Here is an 18,516-nt window from a genome sequence, read left to right on the forward strand (position 1 = left end):
GAGAGTTTATCATAAATATCAGTGGTTAATCTGGCTCCTGAGATGGGGATTGAGAAATCCAGAAAAGAAAGTGTTAAAAATAGTCTAGGCAAATTTGAGGACAATTTGGTGGTTTGTGGCAAAGGCAATGCAGTTGGGATCATGTGTGAGTGTGGAAAACAGCATGAATCATTAAGTTCCTGGTTTTATCACTAAATACTCTTAGAATGGAAAATAATGACAATTCACATATGATTGGGTTTAAATTAGTTAATAGCAATACATGATATACATGATATATGCAGGTTGATCAGGTGGTTAAGAAGGCATATGGCATGCTTGCCTTATTACTGAATGTATTGAGTTCAAAAGTCAGGAAGTCATGTTGCAGCTATATAAAACTCTAGTTAGATCACATCTATAGTATTGCCTACAGTTCTTGTTGCCCAGTATCGTTGGAGAGGGTGCAGAGGTTTACTGGGATACTGACTGGATTAGAGGGCATGTACTGTAATGAGAAGGTGAACAAACTGGAGTTATTTTCTCTGGAGCAGCAAAGGCTGAGAGGAGATCTGATAAAAGTTTATAAGATTATGAGAGGCATAAATAGAGTTGACAGACAATACCTTTTTCCCAGTGTTGCAATGTCTAATACCAGAGGGCATACATTTCAGATGAGAGAGGGTAGTTTCAAAGGAGATGTGAGGGGCAAGTTTTTTACACAAGTAGTGGTGGATACCTAGAATGTGCTGCCTGGGCTGGTGGTAGAGGCAGATACACTACGTATATTTAAAAGACATTTAGATAGACCCATGAACGTGAGGAAAATGGAAGGTTGTGGACATTGTGGAGGTAGAAGTGATTAGTTTGGTTAGACATCTGGTTACTAATTTAATTGGTTTGGTACAACATTTTCAAACTGGAGGGCCTGTTCCTGTGCTGTCCTGTTTTGTGTCCTATGTTGCATGTTTTATATAGGGCACAATGAGAAAAATTAATGTAGGATTGGTTTTGCATGCAAGATGGTCAGGCACTCCTGTACAGCATTGGAAGTTTGAGTATAACCACCACAGCTCCTCTTGATTCAATAGTAAAATAAAAGGGAAATATTTAGTGCTTTGTATTCAGCTTTCAACAGTGACTTCAAAGACCAATGGCAAGGTCATAGAATAAGCCAGAATAAATGAACATGAGCTCCGGTTTATGATTCAAAGTGTTTGGCAAAAAGGTTTGAAAAGAATTAGCTTTTTACCTTGCATTTATTAATAAATTGCATAATTCCTGCTCAAAATAGTTTCCATGGAGATATGACTATTATCTGTTGCACTTGACATATCATTGGATATCCTAGAATTTAGGGATCAGATCCATAATTAGATTTTTCTACCCTCATTTTTACTGCATCCAGTTTGAAATGTAATGGAAAATATAATCAGGTGGGCTGTAATAACAATAGTTACTTTATTGAATACCTGTGCAGTACTAGATAAAAATACCCTTTCAGTTTATTTTATTTTTTTCTTAGCATCAAACTAGGAAAACTTCACTCCAATGTACTTTCATTTCTTCTTTACATTATCAAGTTCAGCATCGTCTGTACTATGTAGGACTATAAATAAGGCCACTAACATGAATGCAAGTAATAAAACAAAATAATACAGATAGTCAATGAATATTAAAGTGTATTTTTCACTCAAAGCAGTGATGGAAGGCCAACATTATGATCGTAATTTGCCACATTTTCTATTTTGGCATCTTTTCAGCCTCTAGATAGAATTCATTGGTGTGCACACTACATAAACATGTTAATGCAAAAAAAAAATCACGTATTCCTATCTTGTAGGATATGAGTAAATTTAGTCAATGTTACCACAATCCTCCAAAGAAATTATGACTGCCTTTGAATTGAAAGCATGTATTTTTCATAGTTAGAAGAAGGGAAATGCATCTTAATGTGAATGAAATGTGAAATTCCTAAGGGGTAAAATTGATAGGATATTTTAAAATAAATAAACCTTTCCTGGGAATGGACAGAAATCACTGGAAATTGAGATTTTGTAGAATGCAATATATCTCAATAAGGGAAGTACAACAAAGTTGATTTTTAACTATTTTGATGTTGAAAATTGATAAATATCTAGTGGTTGAAAGTGCAAGAACAAAGAATTAGTAATGGGGTAAAGTGTAGGTGCCTTACAGTGATAAGAAAATTTGATATTCTGTTTTGTCCACTGTATAAAGTTTGATTAAAAACTCGTGGTCTGCCCTATAGCATACAACCCCAATGATAATTGAACTGAAACTTCCTAGAAGATGAAAACTGTATTAGCATTAAATTTTTTGGTCATATTTATTTCATTTTAATACAGGTCCATAATATTTTTGCAACACAAAAATGCAATGAATTCAGATTATCTATAGAAATTATATTCCGAAAGTGCTAGCAGATTTCACTGGACAACAAAGATTTTGTTTCCTGAATACTTTTGGGTGTATCTTATCGATTTTGGGCTGCCGATCATAAAAATCACCATGAAATTTCCCTATCATGCACCATTGTTTTTAATCGCCAAATTTGTTATTTCAATTCGTAATTCAAATCAGAATAACTGATGCCAAGATTAAGGAAAGCATTTATGTTGGTCGGCAAATCAACAGGTCATCAATGACAGGAAGCTCAAAGAATTTCTAGTGGGACCGGAGGAAACTGAATGGAAGGCATTCAAGGATGTGCCGATAATTTTCTTGGCAACAACGGAGCATCGAACTCGTTGACAACGTACTTCAAACATACAAAACTATGAAGTGCAATATGTCACTAAAGAATCCTTTTCTGCATTCTCATTTAGACTTCTTCCCTGCAAACCTTGTCGCTGTCAGTGATGAGCATGGTGGAAGATTTCACCAGGACATTGCGGTCATAGAAAAGCAGTATCAGGGCGACTGGAATCCATCAATGTCGGCTGATTATTGTTGGATACTAAAGTGAGAAGCCTCAAGCACTGAGTAGAAGCTAAAATCATCAACAAAACATATCTAACTTTGTTGAACAATTGCAAAGCATCAGCACCATCGTGCAATTAAATGCATTATATTTAATAAAAATTAATTGCTTGTTTCTCCAAATTCTTACATGATACTAGTAGTCTGAAATTTAGCTTCAAGTGGTCCATTGTAAACAAAAAATATTTCTTTGCGTTCACCTGTGCGATGTGCATCGTGAATTGCACATTTTCAAACACGTGTGACTTTTTTGAGGAGTAGATGCATTTTAATCAATTGAAATGTTTTCCTTAAGGCACTGATAATCTAAATGAAAACTGATTTTACTGCATTGTTTTGATTCAGTGCTCCATTAATATAAAATATGACCATGCTTTCCATACAGTTTTAAGACCAAAATCAAACAATAACACTCCTTTGGTAGATTTATTTGAAACTTCCCATTGAGGTGAACATTAGAAATCCACAAACGTAATAAGATAAAGTATAATATCATTCTTTTTTCAAGGATGCTAAATTACTGCAGATCAAAGACCAAAGTATTAACAGCTATTTTAGGTTTGCTAAATTGCAATATTAATCCAATTCATTATAGTAATTTCATTCCTCAAACTGCTTAAAGTTTCATACAGTTAATAAACTCAGGTCACTTTACAAAAGAATTTACTTTGTAACTTGGAGCATTCCTGTGAAAAGTGACATCTTCAATGAAATTGAAAGCATTGGTGAGATCACACTTGGAGTACTGCATGCAATTCTGGTCATCCAGCTTTAAGAAGCATATCATCAAGCTGGAAAGGGTGCACAAAGGTTCACAAGGATATTATCAGGACCAACAGGCTTGAATTATAAGCAGAGGATTGTTAGATTAGGGCTTTTTCCCTGGAGTCAGGGAGGCTGAGATGTGACCTCGTGGAGGTATGTATAATCACGAGGTTTGTAAATAATATCACAATCTTTTCTTTCCCCATTGTAGTAGAGTATAAAAATTGACACTAGCTGTTTAAGAGGGGGTAAGATTTAAAGAGGACTTTCAAACAGAGGTTGGTGGGTATACGAAATCAAGTGATAGAAAAAATTGTAGAGGTGGATGTTTAAGAGACACTTAGATTAGTTAAGTACAGGGATGTACCAGGTTTAGAGGAGTATGGGCCAAACACTGGCAAATGGGAATAGGTTGGATGGATTCATTGTTGGTCAGCATGGACAAGTAGGGCTGTTACTTATCTGGAAATAATATAAGGTTGTCTTCATCACTGTCATTAACCTCATTGATAGAAGTTTTAATTCACAGAGATAACAGCAAAATGTAAAATCCACTTAGAATAACTAATAACCGTTCATTGGGAAATTCATCGTGTCATGGATAAAGTCATGACACAGTATACATCCTACACTGAGAGCCAATGTTTCCTCATAACTTGTGTAAGTAACCTAATAATAGATGCCTGCCAAAACAAAAAATTACAACCCCAAAGGGTCTGCAGGATGAATAAAGCATAGAGTACTGGGATTACTCAAGAGGTGAGGTAGCATCTGTAGAAAGAGAAACAGAGCAAACATTTTAGTTTAATATTAAATATTTTCTCCCTAGAACAGAGAAAAGTTAGAAATAAAATATCTATGAAAAAATGGCACAGAGGCACATCTGATACAAATGCAACCACGCAACTTTAGTAACTCGTCTTCAGTCCTGATCTCCAGTGCTCCTTGTGGCCTTTGCCTGTTCCCCCTGTGGGTTTCCTCTAGGTGATCCTGTTTCCTCCCTTAGCCCAAAGAAGTGTGGATTAGTAAAGTACTTTGTTGCTCTAAATTGTCCCTGCTTTGAGTAATTACAATAAGATTACTGTAAATAGGTGCTTGATCGTGGACCTCAGGAAGGGTAAGATGAGGGAACATGAACCAATCTTCGTAGAAAGATCAGAAGTGGAGAGAATGAGCAACTTGATATTCTTGATTTTCAAGATCTCTGAGGATCTAACCTGGTCCCAACATATCGAGGCAGCTATAGAGAAGGCAAGAAAGCGGCTATACTTCATTAAGAGTTTGAAGAGATTTGTTTTGTCAGCTAAAACACTCAAAAACATCTATAGATAGATGTGCCTTGAAGGGTATTCTCAAATGCTGCATCACTGTCTGGTATGGTGGGGGGTGGGGTGGGGTTGGTTGCTATTACTCAGGACTGAAACAAGTACAGAAAGTTGTAAACGAGAGAAAATCTGCAGATGCTGGAAATCTAAGCAACACACACTATAATGCTGGAGGAACTCAGCAGGCCAGGCAGCATCTATGGAAAAAGGATAGTCTACGTTTCAGGCCGAGACCCTTTGTCAGGAAAGTTGTAAAATCAGTCAGCTCCATCTTGGGCAGTATCCAAGAAATCTTCAAGCAGCGGTGCCTCAGAAAGGCGACATCCATTATTAAGGACCCCCCCGCCCAATCACCAAGGGCATGCACTCTTCTCATTGTTACCATCAGGAAGGAGGCACAGAAGCCTGAAGGCACACATTCAGCGATTCAGAAGCAGCTTCTTCCCCTCTACCATCCGATTTCTGAATGGACATTGAACCCATGAACACTACCTCACTTTTTAAAATATATACTATTTCTGCTTTGCACTACTTTAATTTAACTATTTAATATACATATATACTTACTGTAATTGATTTACTTATTTATTTTTTTCTTTCTATATTATCATGTATTGCATTGAACTGCTGCTGGCTGCTATGTTAACACATTTTATGACACATGCTGGTGTTAATAAACCTGATTCTGGTTCTGATTCAGTTGTTCAGAGGGTTTATTCTCATGCTGTATAACTCTATGAGGTGCTGTCCTACTGACTGTGTATCTCTAGTATTGCCTTCTATTTTGGACTTCCAGCATCCGCAATTCTCTTTTTATTTTGGAGTCAGTAGGTGAAGGTTGAACAGCTCAGTATTTTTTCTAAGATTAAAAATTATCTCTATCTTTGCATTTGCTCATAAATTGAATTCAAAGATTCAATGATTCAAAGATTCAAAGTACATTTATCATTGAAGTATGTATGCAGTATACAACCCTGAACAACTTCTTTTCCACAGACAGTCATGAAACAAAGAAGAATCATGGAACCAACCTGATCAAAGAAAAATATCAAACATCAAATTCCCCTCCCACACCACCCCCCATGCACATTATCATTATCTGCAGGCCATCCTGATTCAAAAATCGATCCAAAGTAGTAACAAAAAAAGTGACTAGAACTAGAACTAGAATTACAACACAATATAAATCTAAATTAGAGTTTAAGTCTACAATCTGCATTGCTCAAACCTTGCTCTGGCTCCACTCGCTGACTGCATCGAGGGAGAGAGAGATCAGATGAACACAAGGACCTTCCCTTGGGAGCTGCAGGTAAGACAGAGCAAGAGACCACCACACACAGACAGATTCTCTGGCAGCAACGAGCAAGAAGCTGGTAGACAGCGTTGAACACTCACTCGCCCTCCACACCCGCCTCAATGACTCCAATCTTCCTTGATGCTTTAATTAGCGAGTTCAGAGAGCAATGGTGTCAATCTTGGTCTCGCACCCCATCTCCAGGTTTCCGCAGCTCCATATTGCATGCTCTGCTCACAGCCTTGTGAAACACTCTCAGAGACACTAAAGTACTAGATTGCCCAGTCAGCCAGAGATCTCTCCACCAGAATGTAGATGACAGGCTTTAATGGTAGAGGAACCATATATGAAATAAAAAGAAAATGTAAAAGAAGTGAAAGGAATTGTTTTGTGAACCAACTTGAGGATGTCGTCTTTAGTAGTGTTGTCCGTTGGTGCCATCTTCTTCTGGAATGCTTTGGTCTGCAAAACTTTTTGTTTATTGTGAAATAGTGATATGATAGTCAATCCTTACAAAAGGTGCTAATTTCCAATGTTCCATTAATTAAATGTGTGTTCTAATTATTATGCTACAGCATCTGTTCATGAACTATTGCAACAGATGCTGCCCAGCAGTTTAATCAATGTCAGATAACATAGTACATTTGATCATTCCTGGTTTAAACAGTTCAGCTTCTTGCTGAACTGCTATCGGAGCTCCTTGAAAATTCTCCTGAATTTAGATAGGTGTTAAATTTAGGCCTCCTCCACCCTCTTTTCTGGACATTAAAGATTCCATGACACTCTTATCAAAGAAGAGCAGGGGAGTTATTCCTGCTTTCCAGGACAATACTTAGCTATTGATCAGAAACAGAGCATTGGATTATTACGTTCAGTTAAAAGGACTTTGCAATATGCAGATTAGATATTTTTCCACATTTATTCAATGCCTTATACCTACTCCTGCTCTTGTTTTCTTGTGTTCTCTGAACAAAGCTCTTAGAAACAATAAATACACCATATTAATGCAAGTTTTTGTCTCTCTTTTGCTTGTTCTTTTTCTCCATCTTTGTACTTCATTCTTTGTCTGATGTATTTCCCATTTTGTTTCTTTGTCAGTGTATGTCTGTATGAAGGAAATCCTTCAGAATGATGAATATAGAGACTGTTGATTTTCTTTGATAAGGCTGTTATGAAGCTCCAGACAGAGGCATCATCATGTAGGTAGCTTCTGAAAGTAGAGTTAGTGCCAGCCAATTGTCAAATTGTTGTTCAGAAATTGAGTTTAACATATTAACAGCAGTTGAGTTATGTTTTATTGAAGTGTATTGTATAGGAAGTTATTCAAATTCAATGGAAAATAGTTGGTTTATTCATATATTACAAATGAAATCAACTCTATAATGTAGTTTTAAAGGAGAAATGCATGGCAGTGCAAACCTTGCTGACAAGAGACTGCACTATCAATAAAGCAGCTATTTGATTAAAGGTATTCTCTGGGCCATACCAAATGTAAAGTCCAAATTCTGAAGTCTCTGCTAAAATGAAGTCGAAAATCATATCTACTGGATATCTACATTAACATTAATCCCATCTGTTGGCATGCACATCTTGAGATATGAACCCAAAGACAAAATAAATAAGAAGCTAATGTGAGGATATTTGAAAAAAATAGCATTATCGGGGCAGAACCTATGGAGTAACAAGCAAATTTAACTTTTTGGGATGATGTTCTTTCAGCCGTTCTGATCAAACTAAGACATTTCTATCCCCAAGATGCTGCCTGACCTGCTGAGTATTTCCAGTATTCTCTTGTTTTATTATTGAAAGTCTAACTTGTTTTTTCACCAGAGTAAAATCAACTCACATTACATGCTAATTCACTGATGACAGAAAAGTGAAAGTTGACATCAACAGGTCTCTTATTGTCTTCCCTTTACCACTACTGTAAATGTGCAGGTCAGTGTATACGTTTTGGATTTTAATTTCATTATAGCAGACTCAGGTTCTGGTTCTCTTTAGTCAACTATTATGAAATGATTGTGTATAACATCTGAGTATTTATGTAATGAGCAATTGAACTGTATCATACACTTACCCATTAGTTTGGACAGTCAACCTTTGAACGATCAATTTTAAAAATATCAGTTAAAATGCTTCTTTGTCATTCCCTATCATAAAATTTCAAGAATACAGGAGCAAGAATAGACCACCTGGTTGCTCAATCCTGCTTCAATATGAACATAGCTGATCCCCAGGCCTAAAACCTTTGTATTATCTCCACATAATTCTCGATTCCAGATCTTTCAAAGTATATTTCTATCTCCTCTTCAAGTGTCGCAGGTGTTCTAGTCTCCACAACCCTCTCAAGTTCAAAGTTCAAAGTAAATTAATTATCAAAGTATGTATATGTCATCATATACTACACTTAGATTCATTTTCTTGGGGGCATTCATAGTAGAAAAAAGAAATGCAGTAACGTCAAAGAAAAGCTACACACAAAGACTAACAATCAATGTGCAAAAGAAGACAAATTGTGTAAATACAAAATGAAAAACAAATGATAATAATAATAATGTAAACAGTGTCATGATGTGCACTGACAGGTAACTGAACTCAGAAACAGTTGAAAAACTTGGGAACCTGGACTAGTCCTTGGAAACATGGAGCACCATGGGAGACCCAGGAAACCTCGATGACCTTGAATGTAGGCTAGAGAAGCTCAGAATATGGACTCAAGAAACTCTGAAGGTAGTCTCTGGAAAGTTGAAACGTAACCTTGGGACAAGCACTGAGAATAGAAGGCACCTTTGCCTCCAGCAGACCAACATCCATTGTTGAACCTCCATTAGGTCCATTAATGGTGGGGTCCTACTTTCACAGTGTGAGCTGACAACCAACTGAACCCAGGTGTGGAGGAATGACAGACTTCCATGCAGCGAAAGAGAAACAAAAGTTCATTCATAGAAATTCCATCAGAAGATCGGTGGCTTGACCAAGTGACACTGCGAGCCAAGTCATTCTCAAAGCACAATGACCCCATGAAACGCTAATTGGGAGTCCACTTTAAGTAAACACAGTACATAGAAAACCCGTACCAGTCAAAATGACAGGTTTAGACTCTAGATAAGACAACAATTAACAAATACAGGTGTACAGGCCTGCAGGACTCATGACAAATACTAAATAAATAATAGTGAGAATATGAGTTGCAGAGTCCTTGAGGTGAGTCCATAGGTTGTGGAATCAGTTCAGAGCTTAGGTGAAGTTATCCATGCTGGTTCTGGAGCTTGATGCTTGAAGGGTAATAACTGTTCCTGACCTTGGTGGCGTGGAAACTGAAGCTTCTGTACCTTCTTCCTGATGGCAGCCATGAGAAGAGAGCAATAAGCTCTGGCACATAAAATTCCATAACTTACTACCCTTTGTGAGAAAAAGAACTTCCTCTGCTCTTCAGTTTGAAATGTCTGCCTCTTGTAACCGTATCTTCTTGGTCAAGCTTCTCCACTGGTATAATTACTTTGGCATCTACTCCCTCATGCTCCTCAGGATCTTATGTGTTTCAATAAGATTGCCCCTCATTCATCTAAGATTAAAGAAAACAAGTCTAGCATTTTAGGCATTTGTGATAGGATAACCCTCTTTCTACCAGTAATTTGCCCAGTGAATCCCTTCTTGATTATCTGAATTCTAGTTTGTTCATTCATAAATACAGGTGCCCAATACTGCATAATTTCTCCAGTTGTGGCTATAACAAAGCTCTATGTAAACAATGATAAGTCTCTATGTTTAATTCCTGCCTTGATGCTATTTGCCTTCTTAATTTTTTGCTCCGCCTGCATGTAAACTTTTTACAATTCATGTACAAGAACAGCTAGATCTCTTTGGTATCACATTCATTTGCACTCTCCATTTAAAATGTATATGCTGGAAGAACTGAAGTGGGAAAATTAACTGTTCACTCCAGAGCTATGAAATGCCCAGATAGAAGAATTTTAATTTACATTGGGCCTCACTATGACAGTGGAGGAGGCTGCAGATAGATAGTTTGGGAAGTGACCGGGATTGAGAATTGAGGTGGCATGCAACAACAAGCTCAGTATCACTCCTGTGGACAGCTCAATAAAGTATGAAGAGATGAATCAACAGGTGTGACATCTGCATTTGCATCAAAAGGTTGTGAAATGAGGAATAGTTGGTGGAGACAGTGGAGAGGACCAGGGTGTTGCGAAATGCAGAAAGGGGAGGAGAAAGGAATATGTGACTGGTGTTGAGGCTGGAGGAAAGTGCAGAGAATTATACATTTGGCATTTTCTTATTTTGCATTTTCAGGAGAGCGTGGCCCAGGCTTTCCTGTCATCATTATGTCTCCAATTACTTTTACTTTATTATGCATTGGCAATCTCCCAGCAAAACTCAATAAAATTACATAATGACTGTCACAAAAACTGTGGGTCAACTGTCTAAGAAAAATAACAAGATGGCTTGAGTCGCAAAAATAGATTGAGGTGCTTTTATTTACAAAAGTAGTGGGAAAATGAAAACTTGGACATCCACATCAAAACAAGAAAAAAAAACTGAAAAAGAAACAATACATATACAGCTTGCAATTGTCACCTGTCTGGTTAACAGCCACCCTCAGACTAAACACAAAAAAAACCCAAAGCCTTGGTAACCCGAGGCTTATAACTGCTAAGCCCCTCCCCCAGACCAACCAAAAGCTAATTAACTCAATTATCTTCCATTTCACAGAATCTGAAACTCTACTGTCAGTTCTCACAATAAACATATATACCTCATTATAGAATTCACCATTTCCCAATTAAATAACTTAAAATAAACCCCAAAACTTTACCACAAGATGAATAATTAGGAAACATAACCCTTGACCCAGTTAAAGATGGTGTCCTCCACCATCAGCACACCTGTGCAGGTTGCTGCTGCCTCGAAATGAGACAGCTCCATGCAGCAGCTCTGTTTCAGACCCTGTCATTATTACTGCTGGGGATGAGTGTTTTACTGAGTGTGCCATGTGCCATCCGTAATCAGTGACGGGCCTTCGTCACAATGACTGATGAAGGCAAATCAGTTATTTTGTACATTCAAAGCACAGTTCCAGAAATGCAGTCACTTTTTCCTATGCATACATTTGGGATATAGTAATAAAGATTACTTCAGGCTGTATTTATCTTCATTTACCCTGGTTACTACATTACCTTTCTAGGTATGCTGCAATTGGTGCCCACTAAGCTGTCGGTGTTCTCCATGACCTTTGGAGAACATTTTCTGCATTTTCCTGGGAACTCTGATTTACCTGCCACCATAACTTCTAGTCATTGTTCCCTCTATTCAAACACTTAGCATTTCTTGGTATTATTCTCCTCTCTTGCTTTGTCCATATTTACCCTACTCTCCAGCAGATCATATCACAAACCCCTCCTTCAATATTTGCTTTCCCCCAACCCTATGTCCTTTCCATGATCATATATTCTTCATCTTCCTCCGTGATCACAGGTTTGGGAGGAAAGACCCATTGTCAAATTGCACCTAAGAGATGAGGATTAACTGATTCTTTTCTGTGTGCACTTAGGGAATCATGAATATTTGAACATGACACTCATTGCCTCACATTAGTTCATTTATGTACTCTGACCTTTAACCCTGCAACATCCTATACTGAAGAATTTCCAATCCTAGGCCAGTCTCTGCATCGACAGCATCATTACCATGATTCCACTAAGTGAAACATTTTCCTTTTCTTTATCACTCATTCATCCATGCTATTTTGCACTTGTTTCCCACCTGCCTATTTTGTTAACCTGTCTAACATCTTGCAGACTATAACAGTCAATACCCTGCCATATTCAAGAATGAATCAGATATTCCAAAAGTCAAAGCAACTAAATCCTGCACATTTCCATTAATTTTCTATTTCAATCATTCGCAATTTATGCTAAATCTTTCTTTCATGCATGAAAAACAATGTCATTATGTTTTTTCTCATGCTGAATTTTTCCAGCATATCTTTTGTGACCTCACATCAAGTACTTTCTGAACATCGCTATGCAGTGCATGCATTGCATTTACTTTGAATTTAAAAGAAGTGTGTATGTAATAGGAAATGGCAAGGGTATTAAACAGATATTTTATGCCTGTTTTCACATAAGTTATAGAAAATCTCTTGATAAACAAGGAGAACCATAGATTTAGAAAGCATGACAAGCTCAAATACATTAGCTTTAGTCAAATGTTATGTGAGAAATTAATGGGATGGAAAGATGATAAATCCCCCAAACTAAATGTCCTGCACTGTAGATTTCAAAGGAGGAATCTGTAAAGATAATGGATGCAAAGATTGACATCTTGCAAAATGCTACAAAATGTAGAATGGTTCCAGCAAATAGTGCCACAATATTTAAGAGAAAGGGAAAATGAAAAAGATAACTTTAAGAACAGGTTGCTGAACGTCGCTCATAGGAGAAATGCTAGAATCAGTCATTGAGGAAATAACAATAGGAATGAATAGTATCAGCATAAAGTTATGAAAGAAAAATCATCTCTGACAAAGTTTTCAGCATGTTGATGCGCTGTATCTGATCAGCTGATGTAATGTGCTTTGATTTTGTGCGCATGCGCCGGTCATGCATGCAGCCTGTTACAGCTGTTCCGATGAGTATTCTTACTTTTTTCTTCTTACTTTTTTTAAACTTATGTTATTTTTTGTAATTTTTTTCACGGAAACACGTTGAAGCTGCACCCTCTCTAACATGCTGGTGGAGAGAGTTTTATTTGGGTTTTTAGCACTGGAAATAGTTACATTCCGACACGTCTCATTAGCAGGGCAGCAGGATGGCCTCATTGTTCATTCCAGGGACCAGCTGATTGCTCTTATGCCAGCCGGTTTAGCGAGCAGAGCAGCAGACACCCCTGTTGAAATCTGGAGGAAAACACACAGAAGATGCAGAGGGGGATCACAAAGGTGAGGAAAGAGGACTGGGTCGAGACAACAGAGACTTATGGAGAAGAGGAGCTCGGTGGGTAATAAAATGGACGAGTTCACGGCGCTAGCCAGGCGTCAGAGAACATTTCGGGAGTGCAGTGTTATGTGTTTCACTGGAACGGGGCTGCACGAGGACATACCTGATCAAAACTTTTCCATGGACGGCTTCCAGACCATTTGGGCTGACCAGAAGTGCACTGAAAGCGGTAAACGTAAAGGAGTTGGGTGCTTACTGTTCTGGTTAACAACCGATAGTGCAATCCTGGTAGTATTATGATCGAGGAATGTGTTTGTAGCCCGGATATTGAACTTTTTGCTGTTGGACTCCGGCCATATTCCACCAAGATACAACACTGGGTGTCACGGGAGGTTGTTCCTGCAAGTGGCCATCAAACTTTGCAGCTCCTCCCGTGGAGGGTCAGACACCCTGAGCCAATAGGCTGGTCCTGGACTTATTTCCATCTGGCATAGTTTGCATTTTGTTGTTTGATTGTTGGGGTTTTTTGTATTGCTATATTTACACTCTATTCTTGGTTGGTGCAGCTGTAATGAAACCCAATTTCCCTCGGGATCAATAAAGTATATCTATCCACCTATCTATCTTGAAAATTTTGACCATTGGAAAGGTACCAGACAAGAGATTAAAAATGAAACATAGATCACATAAAAATATAGCACAGAACATGTCCTTAAGCCCATAATGTTGTGCCAAACTAATTATATTAGTAATCAAATGCCCAACTGAACAGATCCAGTCTGCCTACCTAATTCCCATATTCTTCCATTTCCTGTACATTCACATGCCTCACAAAGAGCCTCTTGAAGGCCTCTATTGTATTTATCTCCACCTCCACCCCAGGCAACGCATTCTGGGCACCGACTATTCTCTGTGTAAAATGTCTGTCACACACCTCCCTTTTGTACTTAACCCCTCTCGCTTTAAGTGCATCTCTTCTGGCATCAGACATTTCATAACCTGGGGGAGAAAGGGACTGGCTGTCTAATTGATCTGTTCACCTCATAATGTTATAAACCTCTTGCAGATCTCCCCCGAGCCTTTGTCACTCCAGAGAAAACAACCCATATCTGCCCAACCTTTCCTTATAATATATACCCTCCAGTCCAGGTGGCAACTGGGTGAACCTCTTTTGCTCCCCCTCCAAAGCCTCAAAATACTTCCTATGATGAGACACCAAGAAATGAATCAACTCGAGTTCTGCAAGTTTACAACATAATGTCCTGAATGTTGAACTCAGTTCCTCAACTAAGAAAGGCAAGCAGGCCTTATGCCTTCTTCACCACACTATCAATCTGTGTAGCCACTTTTAGGAAGCTATGGACTTGACCCCAAAATCCCTTGATAAATCTTGATATTAACATTTGATCTCCTAATGTGCAACAATTTATACTTCAGTGAATTAAACTCCATCTGTTATTCCTCCTTTCATATCTTCTAAATAAGATGGCGCCGGTAACTGGTGACTCTGTGCGTGCTCTCCTGAGCAAACTGCCCTCTACACTATCCTATACCCGCGAAACCCTTCTAAACCCTCAATCTGCTACATCTAGCAAGATCAACAACACCCTGGCAAAGCTACTGACCCAGCTGGAGATCACCACGCCAGAACTGCTTCTTCAACTCCGGACCGCACCTGAACCCCACCAGTGAGGCCTGGTCCAAGACCCACCACGTTCCCGGACACCCGCGGTCTGCTACCTTGCCGGAGTGCATGGAGACACGGCCCATTCTGACCAGCACCTCTCCAGAGTAGACGACCACACAGAAATGACGGTGGAGACCCCGGAGCAACCACCGTAAAGCCCCGTTGGTGGCCATCCACAGCTGCCGGAAGTGAGGGCTCTGCCGCCGACCTCAGAAATCGAGCCCGAGGCTCGGCTGGAGCGGAGGCCTCCACAACCATGACTCGGCTTACGGACTTGTTTTAGCCAGAAGCCCGGTCATCCAGGATTAAGTGTCGGATTCGGGGCCCGACCCAATCGACAGCCCGGGCCCCTGGCAGCTGGAAGTGGCAGCGGAGCCTCCCCCGTCACTCAGCTGGACCCAGAGCTCCCGATGATGCGACCCACCGATCGATCCCTGCGGGATGCATCCACCAACCTCAAAGAGCTGACAACAACACACTGCATCGATGGAAACCTGGAAAGATGCACTATTTACCAAGGAAGTGTGGGAAAAGAGCTGGGCTGCTGGTCAGATTGAAGCTAAGGGGCTTCAGGGTCCCTATGCCCACCATCCTACTAGCTAATATGCAAGCTATAGAGAACAAGGTGGATGATCTTAAAGGGAGACTCACCTACTGCAGGGAGATGCAGAACTGCTGTGTATTCTGTTTCACCGAGACCTGGCTCTCCCCTGCCACCCCCGATGCTGCAATCTGACTGGAGGGATTTTCGATCCATCGGATGGACTGCACGGCATCTTTGGGCAAGACGAGGGAGGTGGTGTTTGCCTACTGATCAACACTGCGTGGTGCTCAGACACAGTGGCGCTGACAAGCTCCTGTAGCCCGGACCTGGAACACCTGTCGGTGAATTGTCGTCCCTACTATCTGCCATGGGAATTCACCTCGGTCGTCCTGACAGCGGTCTACATTCCCCCCCAGGCTGACATGGAGTGTGCTCTGAACATACTGTATGCCAACATCAGTGAACTTGAGACCAGGTATCCGGAGGCTTTGCTCATTATAGCCGGGGACTTTAACCAGGCCAACCTCAGAAAGGTGCTGCCAAAGTTATACCAACATATTTCCTGCCCCACTAGTGGTCCAAATATACTTTACCACTGCTACACAGCAGTCAAAGATGCCTACTGTTCCATCCCACAACCTCACTTCCGAAAATCGGACCATCAGGCCGTATTCCTCCTCCCGGTTAACAAACAGAAACTGAAGCGGGAGGTCACGGTGTCAAAAGTAATGTCGCGTTGGACGGAGGAAACGGATGAGGTCCTCCGTGACTGCTTTGAATCAGTGGACTGGTTAGTATTCAAGGACTCGGTAGCTAACCTCAATGAGTATGCCTCAGCTGTCACGGACTTTATTTGGAAATGCACGGAGGACAGTATGTCTTGCAAGACGATCCGGGTATTCCCTAACCGGAAACCTTGGATGAATTATGAGGTCAAGTCCCTTTTAAAGGCTAGAGCTGCGGGTTTTAGGTCCGGGGATACCAGTCGCTACACAGAATCCAGGCATGAACTCCAGAAAGCCACTAAGGGCACCAAGAGGCAATATTGAGCCAAGTTGGAAGCCCAGGCTAACCAGAGGGATGCCGGTGGACTATGGCAGGGTCTAAATGACATCACTAGGCGCAAAGAAAAGGCTGCGAATATCAATAACTGTGGCACTTCTCTTCCTGATGAACTAAACATATTCTACATAAGATTCAAACAGAAAAGGAGCGTCCCGCTCCCTCCGGATGAACTGGACCTGGTGGCATTGAGATTCATTGTCACCGAGGAGGATGTTAGAAGGGCCTTCCTGAAGATAAATCCAAGGAAGGCGACGGGCCCAGATGGCATCCTGGAACGGGTTGTCCGGGCCTATACAAGCGAGCTAGCTGGAGTGTTTGCTGACATCTTCAACTGCTCCTTGCTTCAGTCTAAGATCCCCTCGTGTTTTAAGAAGGCAACGATAATCCCAGTGCCGAAGAAGAGTAAGATGGCATGCCTGAATGACTATCGACCTGTGGCTCTGACATCAATTGCTATGAAGTGCTTCGAGAGATTGGTTTTGGCACACATCAACAACAGCCTACTGGTCAACCTCAACGCTTCGCAATTCGCCTACCGGAGCAACAGGTCAACGGCAGATGCCATCTCTCTGGCCCTACGTTCCTCCTTAGAACACCTGGAGAATAAAGACGCATACTTCAGGCTCCTTTTCCTTAAATACAGCTCTGCCTTTAATACCATCATTCCAAATAAACTGAATTCCTAAGCTCCGGAACCTGGGCCTTAGCACTCAGATCTGCAGCTGGATCTTCAACTTCCTCACAGACAGGACCCAGGCTGTAAAAATAGGGGACAAGCTCTCCTCTACAATCACTCTGAGCACTGGTGCCCCCCAAGGCTGTGTACTCAGCCCCCTGCTGTACTCACTGTACACCCATGATTGTGTAGCCAAGTTTCCATCAAACTCAATATATAAGTTAGCTGATGACACCGCAATTGTAGGCTGTATCTCGGGTAATGATGAGTTCGAGTACAGAGAGGAAATTAAGAACCTGGTGGCATGGTGCAAGGACAATAACCTATCCCTCAGCGTCAACAAGACGAAGGAATTGGTTGTTGACTTCAGAAGGAGTAGTGGACTGCACGAGCCAATTTACATCAGTGGTGCGCAACTGGAACAGGTCAAAACCTTTAAGTTCCTTGGGGTCAATATCACAAATGACCTGACTTGGTCCAACCAAGCAGAGTTCACTGCCAAGAAGGCCCACCAGCACCTTTACTTCCTGAGAAAACTAAAGAAATTTGGCCTGTCCCCTAAAACCCTCACCAATTTTTATAGATGCACCATAGAAAGCATTCTTCTAGGGTGCATCACAACCTGGTATGGAAATTGTCCTGTCCAAGACCGAAGGAAGCTGCAGAAGATCGTGAACGTGGTGCAGCATATCACATAAACCAATCTTCCGTCCTTGGACTCACTTTACACCGCACGCTGCTGGAGCAGTGCTGCCAGGATAATCAAGGACACGACCCACCCAGCCAACACACTTTTCGTCCCTCTTCCCTCCGGGAGAAGGCTCAGGAGCTTGAAGACTCATACAGCCAGATTTGGGAACAGCTTCTTTCCAAATGTGATAAGACTGCTGAATGGATCCTGACCCGAATCTGGGCCGTACCCTCCAAATATCCGGACCTGCCTCTCGGTTTTTTTGCACTACCTTACTTTCCATTTTTCTATTTTCTATTTATGAATTATAATTTAAATTTTTAATATTTACTAATTTTTACTATTTTTAATATTTAATATTTGTAATCCAGGGAGCGGAAAGCACAGAATCAAATATCGCTGTGATGATTGTATGTTCTAGTATCAATTGTTTGGCGACAATAAAGTATAAAGTATAACTGATCGTGGTAAGCAACCGTCAATCCCAGGGGATCATGGGTTTGCGCCTCTGTTGGACCCTGTCCTCTCCAA

Source organism: Mobula birostris, chromosome 4 (assembly GCF_030028105.1).
Source record: "Mobula birostris isolate sMobBir1 chromosome 4, sMobBir1.hap1, whole genome shotgun sequence".
Lineage (NCBI taxonomy): Eukaryota > Metazoa > Chordata > Chondrichthyes > Myliobatiformes > Myliobatidae > Mobula > Mobula birostris.